General features: G+C 32.9%; 3 non-coding genes across 3 annotated transcripts in view; 1 reads left to right on the plus strand and 2 right to left on the minus strand.

Annotated features, from left to right (window-relative positions):
• Nucleotides 1-13, minus strand: part of TRNAN-GUU (transfer RNA asparagine (anticodon GUU)) — a 72-nt gene extending 59 nt beyond the window's left edge. The window contains exon 1 of the tRNA in view: nucleotides 1-13. This exon is cut by the window's left edge and continues 59 nt beyond it. This is a non-coding gene — a tRNA (tRNA-Asn).
• Nucleotides 14-6,291: 6,278 nt separating this feature from the next.
• On the plus strand, nucleotides 6,292-6,371 carry TRNAL-UAG (transfer RNA leucine (anticodon UAG)). The gene has a single exon. It is a non-coding gene; the product is annotated as a tRNA-Leu (tRNA).
• An 11,120-nt stretch (nucleotides 6,372-17,491) lies between these two features.
• TRNAR-ACG (transfer RNA arginine (anticodon ACG)) overlaps nucleotides 17,492-17,500 on the minus strand; it is a 74-nt gene continuing 65 nt past the window's right edge. The window contains exon 1 of the tRNA in view: nucleotides 17,492-17,500. This exon is cut by the window's right edge and continues 65 nt beyond it. This is a non-coding gene — a tRNA (tRNA-Arg).

Below are 17,500 nucleotides of genomic sequence, written 5' to 3' on the forward strand. Positions count from 1 at the left end.
GAGCTACTGAGGAACAAGGGGGGATTCGACCTCCTAGAGTTCAACTCCCGCTCTCAACCCATGAACAATATGAGTCCGAAGCTTCTTTCGTAACTCCCATAATTTCTTCGTAGTGGCTCCGTTCCATGCCTCATTTCATAGGGAAGCCCAAAGTGGCTCTATTTCATTCTATTTCACTTCCTAGCACTTCCTATCATTTAATATCCATCCCTTTGGTCTTATTGACATAAGAGATGTCATTTATAGTCTATCTCTTTCTATATATGGAAAGTCAAGAAATTCTCATCGAAACATCGAGAAATTGTGCATATAGAAAACTCTAAAGAAAGAAAAAAAGGAGACCCATGCCATGATTTTCAAATCTTTTCTATTTAGTAGTCTAAGTTTCTCGATGAGGATAATTAATTCGGTCGTTGTGGTCGGACTCTATTATGGATTTCTGACTACATTCTCCATAGGTCCCTCTTAGATCTTCTTTCTCCAATCTTGGATTAGGGAAGAAGGAGATATTCGCGACTACTGGCGATTTCATTATGGGGCAGCTCATGATCTTCATATCGATCTATTATCCACCTCTGTATCTATTCTTTCTTAGCTAAACAGGTGGAAGATCTATCCAATTTGGTTATATTATATCATGGACTCGAAAAACGGATCTGAATTTGACTGAAATGCACGATCTTCACAGGTATCACTTTTCACGATACCTAAAAGGTGGAATAGCGATTTTCGAACCATTTCCTATAAGAGAATGGTTTCCATTACTTTGAGAAATGGATTCTTATATCAAACTATAGCTATTGCATTAAAGAAGAAAAGAAACTAATAGAAGTCGAAGACGCGGAATGATAGTGAATAGAGAGAAAGATTCTTCTGATTTTCTTGTTTCTATCTACTAGACGCCGTAGAGAATTGAGAATTTTCATGTCTTTCAATTCTCGTACTCGTAATTGGAAAGTTATGGAAGGAGACCCATCATTTTGCAATGAAAACAACATATAAAACTCTGGACAATTTCGAAATCAGGCCAAGCGTCTTAATACATATGCAAAAAAATTCATTATTGGCCCACCATTGATTAGAAGATTTAGCTTGTATGAATCGCTATTGGTTTGATACGAATAATGACAATCGTTTCAGTATGTTAAGGATACAGATGTATCCACAATTCATTTAGAGTTACTTAATAGTCTATTTCTTATACCATATCTCTATCCCGTGAAATTCTCGAGCCAAAAGATGGATGCATATGCTGTGTTTCATTTTGCTAAATGATATCAATTAAATGGTGTATCAATTCCATAAATTGCATATAGCAATAAATAAATCAGCAAAATTCTTTCTAATATTTTAGATAGAAGAAACATTTCTTCTATCTAAAATATTAGAAAGAATGTACCCTTCTATCCAAATCCAATTTGCATCGATAAAATAAATCCAAATTCCAGTAGTAGATGAATAATTGCAAATTTGTGTGTGTACGAGATTAGAATAACTTCAAAATAACTGACATAATTTTGTATTTTTCCTGATCAGAAAAATACATGAAAAAGAAAGGAGGTAGAAAAATTTTTGGATTTATGGTTAAAGAAGAAAAAGAAGAAAACAGGGGTTCTGTTGAATTTCAAGTATTCAGTTTCACCAATAAGATACGGAGACTTGCTTCACATTTGGAATTACACAAAAAAGATTTTTCATCGGAAAGAGGTCTACGAAGACTTTTGGGAAAACGTCGACGTTTGCTGGCTTATTTGGCAAAGAAAAATAGAGTACGTTATAAGAAATTAATCGGTCAGTTGAATATTCGGGAGCAGTAATTTAATCGTTCAAATTTTTTTCTTGTTTTATTATTTTTTTAGTAGTCTTATAGTAGTCTTAGATTTTTCATTTTGATGAGCCTCGCTTTGAGGAATTCATGGAATAATCCATTTTCATGGAATAATGAATTAAGGAAGAAAGGATATGAGTCTACCGCTTACAAGAAAAGATCTCATGATAGTCAATATGGGCCCTCAACACCCATCAATGCATGGTGTTCTTCGACTGATCGTTACTCTCGATGGTGAGGATGTTATTGATTGTGAACCCATATTAGGGTATTTACACAGAGGAATGGAAAAAATCGCGGAAAACCGAACTATTATACAATACTTACCTTATGTAACAAGGATATAGAGAGATTGTAGAAAGGGGATAGGATAGTTATTTTTGCAAGAGACTTGTTGTAAATTCCTTAACTTAAGAAAGAAAAAAGAATAAAAACACAGATACATAACATAAAAAAAAGAATAAATAAGACGAGATTCGACCTCCCCCTACATATTTAATTTCCTCTCCTATACAAAAACTAGCAAGACCCACTCCATTGGTAATTCCATCAATAACACCCTTATCAAAAAACTCCGTGAGTTCGGTTAACCCTCTTATACCGAGGGTAAAGACCCTAGTATAGAAAATATCTATATAACCACGATTATATGACCAACTGTATATATTTTTTTTTACTTGATCTAAAAATTCTTTTTTAGGATTTCCTTTGTAAAAAGAGTTTATTAAATCCAAATTCTGAAAAAAAGAATAAGCGGATCCATAGAAGATATATGCTATGAATAAACCAAAGATAGCTAGACTTACAGAAGAAATTGCATTAGTAATAAATTCATATGAATTTACAAAAGAATTAGAACTTTCCTGGGTAAAGTTTATTGAGGGAGTTAACCACTTTGATAATATGGTTAACTCTGCTATTCCATTACCAATTCCTCCATTATCAAAAGAGATTCCTATGAATCCAATGAACAAAGTGAAAAGTAGTAATATAAGAAGAGGAAATAACATAGTATTTCCCGTTTCATGCGGATAGGCAAAAGTTTTTTTAGCCCCAAAAGACGTAGTAAAGGATCCTATCCTATTTCTTGTATTACCTTGAATTTTTGGTATATTTTGTGAAAAAAAAGAAACTCCACTCTTCGTTGTTGATAAAACGAAATCCCTATTCACTCCTTTGGGTATCCTTTTTCCCCATAAGGATATTGAATACAAGGAACTCTCTTTAGTGCTACTGTAATTTTGAAAATGAACACGCAAATACCCATCAAATGTAAGTAAATATATCCGAAACATATAAAAGGCAGTTAATCCTGCAGTAAAGGAGGCTATTATTCCAAAAAAGGGCGAATACAACCAACTATTACTAAGGATTTCATCTTTGGACCAGAAGCAAGCAAGAGGTGGAATACCACAAAGAGAAAGTGTACCCCATAAAAAAGTAGTTCTTGTGATTGGAATGTATTTTCTTAAACCGCCCATAAGAACCATATTTTGACTTTTATCTGGTGAATATCCAACAAGAGGTTCCATTGAATGAATAACGGATCCGGATCCCAAGAACAATAAAGCTTTTGAATAAGCATGAGTGATCAAATGGAATAAAGCAGCTTGATAAGAACCTATACCTAGAGCTAACATCATATAACCCAATTGAGACATTGTAGAATAGGCTAAGCTTCTTTTAATATCTCTCTGAGCAAGAGCTAAAGTAGCTCCTAAGAATAGTGTTATTGTACCTACTAAAGAAATAAAACTCATTATCAAAGGTAAAGATATGAAAAGAGGAAGAAGTCGAGCTAGAAGAAAAATTCCCGCAGCAACCATAGTTGCTGCGTGTATAAGAGCCGAAATAGGAGTGGGCCCTTCCATAGCATCGGGTAACCATACGTGAAGAGGGAATTGTGCGGATTTCGCAACTGCACCAAGGAATAATAAAAAAGCACACAAAGTAGTAAGTAAAGAGTTAATTCCATTATTAGGAATCCAGTTATTAGCTATTTTGAACAAATCCCTAAACTCTAAACTACCTGTTATCCAAAAAAAACCTAAAATTCCTAATAATAGACCAAAATCCCCTACACGATTAGTTACAAAAGCTTTTTGACAAGCACTCGCTGCGATTGGTCGTGTAAACCAAAAGCCTATCAATAAATAAGAACACATTCCCACGAGTTCCCAAAAAAAATAAATTTGTATCAAATTGGAGCTAGTAACCAATCCCAACATGGAAGTATTGAAAAAACTTATATAAACAAAAAATCTCAAATATCCTTCATCGTGAGACATATAACCATCACTATAAATAAGAACCAGGATTCCTACAGTAGTAATTAGTATTAACATAATAGAAGTAAGTGGGTCAATCAAGTATCCAAATTCTAAAGAAAAATCATTATTGACGGTCCAAGACCATAGATATTGATAGATCGAACTTCCATTTATTTGTTGAATAGACAGTTGAACTGAGAATACCATAGCTATACTTAAGAGTAAAACACTAGGAAAAGCCCATATGCGACGAAGATTTTTTGTTGCTGTCGGAATAAGAATAAGGCCAAATCCCATTGACATAATAACTGGAAGTGGGAGAAGAGGGATTACCCATGCATATTGATATGTATGTTCCATAAGAAAAGAAATTGCAATTTTTACTTCAATTTTTACTTCAATTTTTCTATAAAATTGTTTCCGATTCACCAAACCAATTCTTATCTCTTTCTGAAAGAATAAATAAAAAGAATAAGAAAAAATACTGAAATTCTTAATTTTTCCAAAATTTATCTCATTGAAATAATTAAAAATTAAGAATGGGTTTAGTTGGTTAAATTAAAAAAGTTAATAAAATAACTAGGTAACGAAGTTATTTTATTAACTAAATAAAGATATTTATAAAAATAAAAAAAAAAAAGTGGAATCATTTTACTTTCTATTCATAATTCATTTTTATATTTCTTTAAAACAAAGATGAAACAGCTCTCTTGTTCCATAATTAACTGATTGAGTGAATTCCAATGAAAACCTATGTTTATAAGAAATTATCGAATAGTCCTTACTTCATATAGAACTAAAATTCTAATGACTATAAATTACCTAAGTTTTAGAATGTCTTGTTTAAGAGACTCAGTATTTTTTGTTTTGATTGGAATTCCTTTCCTTTATGGAATACCATTCTGAACTTAATTAACTATTTTCATTTTCCCTTCTTTTTATCCCCCCGTCTTATCTTATATGGGGGATAGGCTTCCATACCATATATCTATATATGGAGTATACTTGATATATAAATAGATATAAATAGATTTAAATGAGAAACCCTTCTATATATTCTATATTATTAAAAAAAAAGTATAAAATATATAAAGAAAAAATGTTAAAAAATTCTTGTTGTCTTATCCGCATTAGACAAAATGAAGTAAAAAATAATTCAAAATTTAAGTATCTTTCAGTATCTAAGTATAAATACTAATAAAAAGAAGAAAGAAGGATTGATTTGCAGCAATAGATGTCTTTCACATACAACTAGAAAAAAGTAATTTCCTTTTTGAATGGCAGTTCCAAAAAAACGTACTTCAATGTCAAAAAAGCGTATTCGTAAAAATATTTGGAAGAAAAAGACTTATTTTTCCATAGTACAATCTTATTCTTTAGTAAAATCAAGATCATTTTCGAGCGGTAATGAGCATCCAAAACCAAAGGGTTTTTCTGTGGCAACAAACAAATAATAAGATTTTGGAATAATATGAATTGACTTATCAAAAAAGAATTCCAATTATTTAATAATTTGGATTCTTCTTTGAATGTACTTTTATGTGTCGAATTACTCGGTACAATATTCTTAGAACAAAAAACCCCTCTTATCTTATATATACAAGAAAAAAAAAGTTTTGTTTGGTATACTGTGTGCTAAGTATTCTTTTCCTATCAATGAACTTTTCATAATTTTCCTAATAGAATCCTCATATTCTATTAGGAAAATTATGAAAAGTGGAGTATTCTTACAATAGGACTTACAACTTCCACCTATCTTCTCCAAAATCATAAGGTTAGTAAATCTTATTAATAAGAGCATAAAGACTTTCATTCTAGAAATTTTTAAAAAATCCAAAAAGCCTTTTCTATTTATCCATTTTATTTTAATTTCATCATTAAATAGAAACCCTTTTGGATTTTTTTCATTGTATTGAAAGAATTTTCAAAATGTAAAGGGGAAATTAATTAGAAAAAATTAGTTCTATAATTGCAAGTTAGAAAAAAGAAGTTCCAACTCTTTCAAGCAGTGTTTGTGTTTCTATTGGGCAAAGCAAGAGTTTATTGTAAAAAAAAAAAATGGAAACGATACTACCAAACGAAGTCTATTTTAATGAAAACTCTAATGTTCCTAAATTTTATGGACTTTCCCAATATCGACGATTCCCAAGATAATAGCTATTATTCTTTTAAGTTACCTATTATTTGAAGTTAGCCGCCATGGTGAAATTGGTAGACACGCTGCTCTTAGGAAGCAGTGCTCAAGCATCTCGGTTCGAATCCGAGTGGCGGCATTCTTGAAAAAGAATACAATAGATTAGAAATCAATTCGAAATTTACAATTTTGTAATGGGACCTTCCCCTTATGCTATTTGCAACTTTAGAACATATACTAACTCATATCTCTTTCTCAACGATTTCAATTGTGATTACGATTCATTTTATAACCTTATTAGTTCGTGAACTTGGAGGATTACGCGATTCGTCAGAAAAAGGAATGATAGTTACTTTTTTCTCTATAACAGGATTCTTAGTTTCTCGTTGGGCTTCCTCGGGACATTTTCCATTAAGTAATTTATATGAGTCATTGATCTTCCTTTCATGGGCCCTGTATATTCTTCATACCATTCCTAAAATACAGAACTCTAAAAATGATTTAAGCACAATAACTACGCCAAGTACTATTTTAACGCAAGGCTTTGCCACATCGGGTCTTTTAACTGAAATGCATCAATCCACGATACTAGTACCTGCTCTACAATCTCAGTGGTTAATGATGCATGTCAGTATGATGTTATTAAGCTATGCAACTCTTTTGTGCGGATCCTTATTATCTGCCGCTATTCTAATCATTAGATTTCGAAATAATTTCCATTTCTTTTCTAAAAAGAAAAAAAATGTTTTAAATAAAACATTTTTCTTTAGTGATATTAAATATTTTTATGCAAAAAGAAGTGCTTTAAAAAGAACCTCTGTCCCTTCATTTCCAAATTATTACAAATATCAATTAACGGAGCGTTTGGATTCTTGGAGTTATCGTGTCATTAGCCTAGGATTTACCCTTTTAACCGTAGGTATTCTTTGTGGAGCAGTATGGGCTAATGAGGCCTGGGGATCCTATTGGAATTGGGATCCTAAGGAAACTTGGGCATTTATTACTTGGACCATATTCGCAATTTATTTACATAGTAGAACAAATCCAAATTATTCCACTTATAGCTTTGATAGGATTTCTTATAATTTGGATTTGTTATTTTGGTATAAATCTATTAGGAATAGGCTTACATAGTTATGGTTCGTTTACATTAACACCTAAATGATTACATAAAATAAAACCTTCATGAAATGAAGGTTTTTACTTTTATGTTTTATTTGAGAACCCCTTGAACGCCTTATCAAAGGGTTCTCAAAAATTCGAGATAGATCTAATTATACTTTTTTACTTATTTCTGCATTATATACTTTTTTACTTATTTCTGCATTAATAGAGCAGACGAGTAAAAAAAAGCAAACCTATTTAGGATAATAATTGGATAAGAGAGCCTCTACCCTGTCAACGGATAGGGAGAGAACAAAATCTGGATAAATACCAATTCCTATTACTGGTAAAAAGATACAGATTAAAATAAAGAGTTCTCGTGGTCCAGAATCCACAAAATTTGCGTTTGGAACATTAAATAGCTTGTATCCATAGAACATCTGGCGTAACATAGATAATAAATAAATAGGAGTTAATATCATTCCAATTGCCATTACAAAAGTAATTAGTGTTTTTGGCATTAACAGAAATTTTGGACTAGTAATTAGTCCAAAAAATACTACTAATTCTGCGACAAAACCACTCATTCCTGGTAAGGCAAGAGAAGCCATTGAAAAGCTACTAAACATGGTAAAAATTTTAGGCATTGGGATAGATATTCCCCCCAGTTCTTCGAGATAAACAAGACGCATTCTATCAGAAGCGGTTCCTGCCAAGAAAAAAAGTGTAGCACCAATAAATCCATGGGATAATATTTGTAAAATAGCTCCATTGAGTCCAATGTTGGTTATGGAACCAATTCCTATAATTATGAAACCCATGTGAGATACAGAGGAATAAGCTATTCTTTTTTTGAAATTTCGTTGACCAAGAGAAGTTGAAGCTGCATAGATTATTTGGATCGCTCCTATTATTACTAACCAGGGCGAAAATAGATAATGAGCATGAGGTAACAATTCCATGTTGATCCGAATCAATCCATATGCTCCCATCTTTAATAATATTCCCGCTAAAAGCATACATGTACTATAATGTGCTTCCCCATGGGTATCTGGTAACCACGTATGTAGGGGTATAATCGGCAATTTGACAGCATAAGCAATAAGGAAGCCAAAATATAAAAGTATTTCCAAGGTTGCAGGGTATGATTGATTAATTAATCTTTCCAAATCTAATCCTGGTTCGTTGGAACCATATAAGCCCATACCCAGAACTCCGATTAAGAAAAAAATGGAACCGCCTGCAGTATACAAAATAAACTTTGTAGCTGAATATAGACGCCTCTTCCCCCCCCACATGGATAAAAGTAAGTAAACAGGAATTAATTCTAACTCCCACATGATAAAAAAAAGTAAAAGGTCTCGCGAAGAAAATAATCCTATTTGACCACTATACATTGCGAGCATCAGGAAATAGAATAATCGCGAATTCCGTGTAATTGGCCAAGCTGCTAAAGTAGCTAAAGTAGTGATAAATCCTGTCAATAAAATAGATCCTAATGAAAGTCCATCGATTCCCAATCTCCAGTGGAAATCGAAGACATCTATCCATTTATAATCCTCCTTTAATTGGATTAAGGGATCCTCCAGTTGGAAATGATAACAGAACGCATAAGTCATTAGAAGGAATTCTAATAAACAAATAGATATAGTATACCACCTAACGACTTTGTTTCCCTTATGAGGTAAAAAGAAAATTAATGAACCTGCAAATATCGGCAAAACAACAAGTATTGTTAACCAAGGAAAATAACTCATGATAAAGTGATAAAGACAAGATACGTTTTGACCAGAAAAGCCCGTGCTCGATTATTTCGAGCACAGGCTTCTTCGGTAAAGAGGAATCAGACGATTCGAGTGAAGTTTTTTGTAACGTATCAATAAGATAGAGCCATGCTACGTGTTGTTTCAGGCCCTAAATAAACGCGGACACTTAAAAAATCTGTCGGGCAGGCAGATTCACATCTCTTACAACCCACACAATCTTCGGTTCTCGGCGCGGAAGCAATTTGCTTGGCTTTACATCCATCCCAGGGTATCATTTCTAATACATCTGTTGGACAAGCTCGTACACATTGAGTGCATCCTATACATGTATCGTAAATTTTTACGGAATGTGACATTGGATCTATAAATTTTTCTTTTCAACATAAAATTTTTCGATCTGGTAAAAATGAAATTAGTACTATAATGAGTCATATGTATTGTAGACACCAGACGAAGCAATGGTTTATCCAAACTTCAAAAAAAAAAATCTATTTTTTAATCTGTTTGTGAGAAAGCGTGAAGAGAGCCAAGAGACTTTAATTTTGGATTTCAACAATAAATAAGAAATAAGAAAGAATTTTACGAATTGTACAGACGAATTCGAATTAGCCAATAAATTGGCTATCGTCTTTTCAATATAAATTATTGCAATATTCAAATTGCAATATCAATGAATTACAAATACAAAAATTCATTTAAGTGAAAAAGAATACTATGCAATAATCTACTAAAAAAAATGGATATTCTCAAATAATACTAAGAAAATAGTATTGATTTCTATTTATTTTAATATGTGCGCCTTTGTTTAGAGGATTCTATGTCTAATTATTCAAAAGTCTAATTATTCAATAAATTAGATTGATTGATACGAGTGGATTTCCTATTACGATGGATGGAAGAAAGAATGGATAGTCCAATAGCGGCTTCAGCAGCTGCAAGGGCTATAACAAAAATTGCGAAAATATCTCCTTTTAATTGGCGACTATCAAATAGATCAGAAAATGTTACGAGATTTAGATTAATTGAATTCAGTATAAGTTCAAGACATATTAGAGCTCTAACCATGTTTCGGCTTGTGATCAATCCATAGATACCAATCGAAAATAAATAGACACTCAAAAAAAGTACATGCTCAAACATCATTAACTAACTCCTTATCAATCTCGATTCATTTCAATATGAGGGCAAGAATTGAACCGATTCAATTAATTACAATAGAACAATTACACAACAAAAGAAAAAAAAAAAAAAAAAAAAGGAGGTATTTGTTGGCAGTAGATGGATTTTACTAAATCAAAATTGTGATTCTTTAGTTATTTATTTTAGATTTGCAATTCTTATAATTTGTACTTTTTCTAAGTTTTCTTATTGCCGAGCCATAGTAATTGCACCTATTAAAGAAACTAGAAGAATTATGGAAATGAGTTCAAACGGAAGATAAAAATCGGTTGCTAAATGAATTCCAATTTGTTGAACATTATTTATGAGACCCTGTTCTACTATTTGGTTTGATCTTGTAGTCCAAAGAATTCCATACCACGACGTATCTGGGATAGTAGTCATTAGTGAAAAAACAATAGTTATACAAACGAGTGAAGTGAACCCATCTCCAATAGTCCAATAATTCTTATCTTTAGACCATTCTGAGCCATTTACGAACATTACAGCGAATATGATCAAGACATTTATGGCTCCCACATAAATAAGAAGTTGTGCGACAGCACAAAGTAGGAATTTAATAAAAAATAGAATAAGGATATACAAACAAGAACTAATCCCAGCGAAAAGGCAGAATAAATGGGGTTGGTAAGTAATACTACTCCTAGACCCCCTAGTAGAAGAACAAATCCCCCAAATAGCATAAGAATCTCATGTATTGGTCCAGGTAAATCCATTATGGATAAAAAGAAATTAATAGTATAAAATTTTTCATGAACTGACTAAAACTAAAGGATTCAAGGAAGGAAAAAAGGATTAGGGTATTTTTTTGTGTATAAACTTATAGTTATAAATTATATTATATCACGAAAATCTAGTCTGATTTAAAATAAGAAATAATTTCCAATAAGCAGTAGTTTTTCGTTTTTCTTTATAGTTTAATTTTAAAGTTTAATAAAGAATTATTAGATTTTTATAACAGAAAGACAAAATCAAAGTTTAGTAATCAGTAATCGTTCTTGAATTCGAAGATTTTTCTTTGTTTATTTTACTTTCAGACGAATTCCTAATTGTTTGAATTGTGTAATCTCCCATTATGGAGATTGGTAACCGACTTAAAGCAATTTGATTGTAATTCAATTCATGACGATCATAGGTAGAAAGTTCATATTCTTCAGTCATTGATAAACAGCTTGTTGGACAGTACTCAACACAATTGCCACAAAATATACAAACTCCGAAATCAATACTATAATTAAGCAATTGTTTTCTTTTAATATCCTTTTCAAATCTCCAATCCACAACGGGTAAATCTATCGGACATACGCGAACACATACTTCACAAGCAATACATTTATCAAATTCAAAGTGGATTCGCCCTCGGAAACGCTCTGGTGTAATTGATTTTTCATAAGGGTAGTGAATCGTTATAGGTAAACGATTTGTGTGGGATAAGGTAGTTATGAAACTTTGACCTATGTACCTTGTAGCACGTATTGTTTGTTGACCATAACTCATGAACCCAGTTACCATAGGGAACATATTCATTCTAAATATCTATGAAAAAGATATGTTTCTTTCTCTTGTTTGAGAGAGCTTTTGTGTTGAAAATATTCTTACTATTATTGTATTATCTTATTTATAGTGAAACAAGTTGAGAAGAGGTTGTTAATAAGAGATTGCCCAGGGAAATAGGTAAAAGAAATTTCCATCCAAGATTTAATAACTGATCCATTCTCATCCTCGGTAAAGTCCATCTTATTGTGATAGAAATGAAGAGAAATAAATAAGCTTTAGTTAATGTAATAAATATACCCATTGTCATTTCCAAAATTCCAACTGCTTTATTCATTTGGAAAAAATCAAAAAAGGATATATAGGGAATAGATAAATTCCACCCGCCCAAGTAGAGAACTGTTACAAATAAAGAAGAAACTAATAAATTTAGGTAAGAAACAAGATAAAATAAACCATATTTGATACCGGAATATTCAGTTTGGTAACCTGCTACTAATTCTTCCTCCGCTTCTGGTAAATCAAAGGGTAATCTTTCACATTCTGCCAAAGAAGAAATTAAAAAAACCAGAAAACCTATAGGCTGACGCCAAATATTCCATCCAAAAAAACCGTATTTTGACTGTGCTTCAACTATATCAACTGTACTTGAACTGTTAGATAATCATAGTCGGTGATAACATCACAGTTCCCACCGCTATTTCAAAACCGTACATGAAACCTTAGCTTCATACGGCTTCTCTATGATCAGAAAAAGGAAAGGACTGTTTTGTTCCTAGCCCCGGGGGCGTAGATAGAATTAGATAAAATAAAATAGATTTGAAAGTCCTAAATTAGACCAAAGGAATTCCGTCTGCTAGAATAAGAAAAAGCGCTTCCGAATTGATCTCATCCTTTATAATATAATGAAAATTTTTCTTTGTTCAGTAATAACTTAATCTTGGAATAAAACACTTGTTACTTGTTATAGGAATTCAATTAATAAATGGAAAGAGTTGGGTATTAGTTCATGAGCAATTCTGCATGAATATGGATAGAGGAAGGAAATAATGAAAATTTTTTCTAGTGCACTCCATATCTTTTTTACTATTCTTCTTTCCCCAGGGAGGGGGTATTTAAAAAGAAAAAATGGATAAAGGGTTAATTCGTTCTTGATAGCCATTTCCCTTAACAAGTGAATGGGAACATACTCTGGATCGGAATCCGAAGAAAGTACTACTTGATAATTTCTACAAATTGCAAGTCCTTATTATGATTCCTTTTATGGGCAAAAATCTCTAATGTTTTAGATTTTCCATTACTAATCCTTTATGTACTTTAGTGTTCCTAACCCTTCACTAACTTTTGGTGGATTCTTCTTATGGATTATTAAGTTATAGTAATAACTAGGAGTATTCTAGTAATGGAATTCCATATCGTGAATCCTTTATTCTTGGCCGCTTCAAGATATGATGACTAATTAAAAAATATCAACCTTGGGATAAAGAGTTTACACTGCTTATGTTTACTTCCACTTTTTTCTTGTACGTAGGAAATGAGATTTTTTCTTTTTACTACAAATTTATAAGCTGTTTTGTTTCACTCATATAGCTATCTAGTTTAACTTACCAACCCAAATACTAAATAAGAAAAGGAATATAAATAGTTAATGGATTTTATAGGAAAAAGATCTATTTTAACGAATCACACGTAGAGATATTGCTAGCACACAAAAAGTTAATGGTATTTCATAACTAATGGATTGAGCAGCAGCTCGTAGACCGCCTGAAAAAGAATATTTATTATTTGAGCTATATCCTGCCATAAGAAGACCAATAGGAGCTATACTTGAAATGGCAATCCATAAAAAAACACCAATACTAAGATCGGCTAAAACAAAATGATATCCCAAAGGGATAACTAAAAAACTTAATAAAACTGATATGACTGCTATAGAGGGTCCAATGCTAAATAAAGAAATATCTCCTCGGGATGGCAGAATATCTTCTTTAAAAAGTAGCTTAGTCCCATCTGCTATAGCTTGAAGCAGGCCCAGGGGGCCAGCATATTCAGGACCAATACGTTGTTGTATCGACGCAGATATTTCTCTTTCTAACCACACAATTACGAGTACCTCTATTGTTATTCCCAAAAGGAGGGTCAAAATGGGTAGAATCGATATCAGTCCATAGACTTCTTTTAATAATTCCAATTTCGAAAAAGAATTGATAGTTTCTACCTCTACCCTATCTATTATCATTTCAACGATCAACTTCCCCCATAATGATATCTATACTACCTAATATCGTCATGATATCAGCCAATTTCATTTTTTTAACTAGCTGAGGAAGAATTTGCAAATTAATAAACCCGGGTGGACGGATTTTCCATCTCCAGGGGAAAAGGCTATCATCTCCTACTAGATAAATCCCTAATTCACCTTTTGGGGCTTCTACTCTTACATAAAGCTCTTGTCTTGACAATTCAAAATTGGGCGAAGGTTTTTTACCAAGAAATTTATACTCAAAATCATTCCATTCAGAATTATTTTCTTTCTTAAAGCGTCGGACTTCTAAATTTTCATAAGGTCCTCCAGGAATTTTTTCTACAGCTTGTTGAATTATTTTGATGGATTCCCTCATTTCACCAATTCGTACTAAATAGCGAGCTAACGAATCCCCTTCTTTTTGCCATTGGACTTTCCAATCAAATTGGTTGTAAGACTCATAAGGATCTACTTTACGAAGATCCCATTGTATTCCAGAAGCTCGTAACATCGGTCCCGATAAGCCCCAATTTACTGCTTCTTCTCCGCTAATAAAACCTACTCCTTCAACTCGCTCTAAAAAAATTGGATTCTGTGTAATAAGTTGTTGATATTCAACAACTCCGCGTAAAAAATAATCACAGAAATCTAAACATTTATCGATCCATCCATAAGGTAGATCGGCGGCTACTCCTCCGATGCGAAAGTAATTGTGCATCATTCGCATACCTGTAGCAGCTTCAAATAGATCATATATTAATTCTCTCTCTCTAAAAATATAGAAAAAAGGAGTCTGTGCGCCGAGATCCGCCATAAAAGGTCCAAGCCATAGCAAGTGAGAAGCTATCCGGCTTAATTCTAACATAATTACCCTAATATAGCTGGCTCTTTGTGGTATTTGAATATTCTCCAAGAATTCTGGTGCATTTACTGTTATTGCTTCTGTAAACATAGTAGCTAAATAATCCCACCTTGTTACATAAGGTAAGTATTGTATAATAGTTCGGTTTTCCGCGATTTTTTCCATTCCTCTGTGTAAATACCCTAATATGGGTTCACAATCAATAACATCCTCACCATCGAGAGTAACGATCAGTCGAAGAACACCATGCATTGATGGGTGTTGAGGGCCCATATTGACTATCATGAGATCTTTTCTTGTAAGCGGTAGACTCATATCCTTTCTTCCTTAATTCATTATTCCATGAAAATGGATTATTCCATGAATTCCTCAAAGCGAGGCTCATCAAAATGAAAAATCTAAGACTACTATAAGACTACTAAAAAAATAATAAAACAAGAAAAAAATTTGAACGATTAAATTACTGCTCCCGAATATTCAACTGACCGATTAATTTCTTATAACGTACTCTATTTTTCTTTGCCAAATAAGCCAGCAAACGTCGACGTTTTCCCAAAAGTCTTCGTAGACCTCTTTCCGATGAAAAATCTTTTTTGTGTAATTCCAAATGTGAAGCAAGTCTCCGTATCTTATTGGTGAAACTGAATACTTGAAATTCAACAGAACCCCTGTTTTCTTCTTTTTCTTCTTTAACCATAAATCCAAAAATTTTTCTACCTCCTTTCTTTTTCATGTATTTTTCTGATCAGGAAAAATACAAAATTATGTCAGTTATTTTGAAGTTATTCTAATCTCGTACACACACAAATTTGCAATTATTCATCTACTACTGGAATTTGGATTTATTTTATCGATGCAAATTGGATTTGGATAGAAGGGTACATTCTTTCTAATATTTTAGATAGAAGAAATGTTTCTTCTATCTAAAATATTAGAAAGAATTTTGCTGATTTATTTATTGCTATATGCAATTTATGGAATTGATACACCATTTAATTGATATCATTTAGCAAAATGAAACACAGCATATGCATCCATCTTTTGGCTCGAGAATTTCACGGGATAGAGATATGGTATAAGAAATAGACTATTAAGTAACTCTAAATGAATTGTGGATACATCTGTATCCTTAACATACTGAAACGATTGTCATTATTCGTATCAAACCAATAGCGATTCATACAAGCTAAATCTTCTAATCAATGGTGGGCCAATAATGAATTTTTTTGCATATGTATTAAGACGCTTGGCCTGATTTCGAAATTGTCCAGAGTTTTATATGTTGTTTTCATTGCAAAATGATGGGTCTCCTTCCATAACTTTCCAATTACGAGTACGAGAATTGAAAGACATGAAAATTCTCAATTCTCTACGGCGTCTAGTAGATAGAAACAAGAAAATCAGAAGAATCTTTCTCTCTATTCACTATCATTCCGCGTCTTCGACTTCTATTAGTTTCTTTTCTTCTTTAATGCAATAGCTATAGTTTGATATAAGAATCCATTTCTCAAAGTAATGGAAACCATTCTCTTATAGGAAATGGTTCGAAAATCGCTATTCCACCTTTTAGGTATCGTGAAAAGTGATACCTGTGAAGATCGTGCATTTCAGTCAAATTCAGATCCGTTTTTCGAGTCCATGATATAATATAACCAAATTGGATAGATCTTCCACCTGTTTAGCTAAGAAAGAATAGATACAGAGGTGGATAATAGATCGATATGAAGATCATGAGCTGCCCCATAATGAAATCGCCAGTAGTCGCGAATATCTCCTTCTTCCCTAATCCAAGATTGGAGAAAGAAGATCTAAGAGGGACCTATGGAGAATGTAGTCAGAAATCCATAATAGAGTCCGACCACAACGACCGAATTAATTATCCTCATCGAGAAACTTAGACTACTAAATAGAAAAGATTTGAAAATCATGGCATGGGTCTCCTTTTTTTCTTTCTTTAGAGTTTTCTATATGCACAATTTCTCGATGTTTCGATGAGAATTTCTTGACTTTCCATATATAGAAAGAGATAGACTATAAATGACATCTCTTATGTCAATAAGACCAAAGGGATGGATATTAAATGATAGGAAGTGCTAGGAAGTGAAATAGAATGAAATAGAGCCACTTTGGGCTTCCCTATGAAATGAGGCATGGAACGGAGCCACTACGAAGAAATTATGGGAGTTACGAAAGAAGCTTCGGACTCATATTGTTCATGGGTTGAGAGCGGGAGTTGAACTCTAGGAGGTCGAATCCCCCCTTGTTCCTCAGTAGCTCAGTGGTAGAGCGGTCGGCTGTTAACTGACTGGTCGTAGGTTCGAATCCTACTTGGGGAGATTTTATTCATTCTTTAATGTAAGAATTTTAATGTAAGAATAAAGAATTGAATTAAAGGGCTTGCTTTGACCCTTAGGAGTAGGTAACCCGTTCGCTATCCTTGTTTCTATTTCTATTGCATTCTATCTCATCGTATCACATTCTGTTCTACGATTCCACTTCGACAAAAGGAAAGAGCATACCTAAGTTCAATAGCTTTACGTCCGCTATCCCGATCATGATTTTCCTACCCTCAGGGGGAAAGTAAAGGCCCTTCCCCCTTTGGAAGGCTGTGGGCGAGG

Source organism: Triticum urartu, unplaced genomic scaffold (assembly GCF_056163025.1).
Source record: "Triticum urartu cultivar PI428250 unplaced genomic scaffold, HENAU_Tu73 scaffold2, whole genome shotgun sequence".
In the NCBI taxonomy this organism is placed as follows: domain Eukaryota; kingdom Viridiplantae; phylum Streptophyta; class Magnoliopsida; order Poales; family Poaceae; genus Triticum; species Triticum urartu.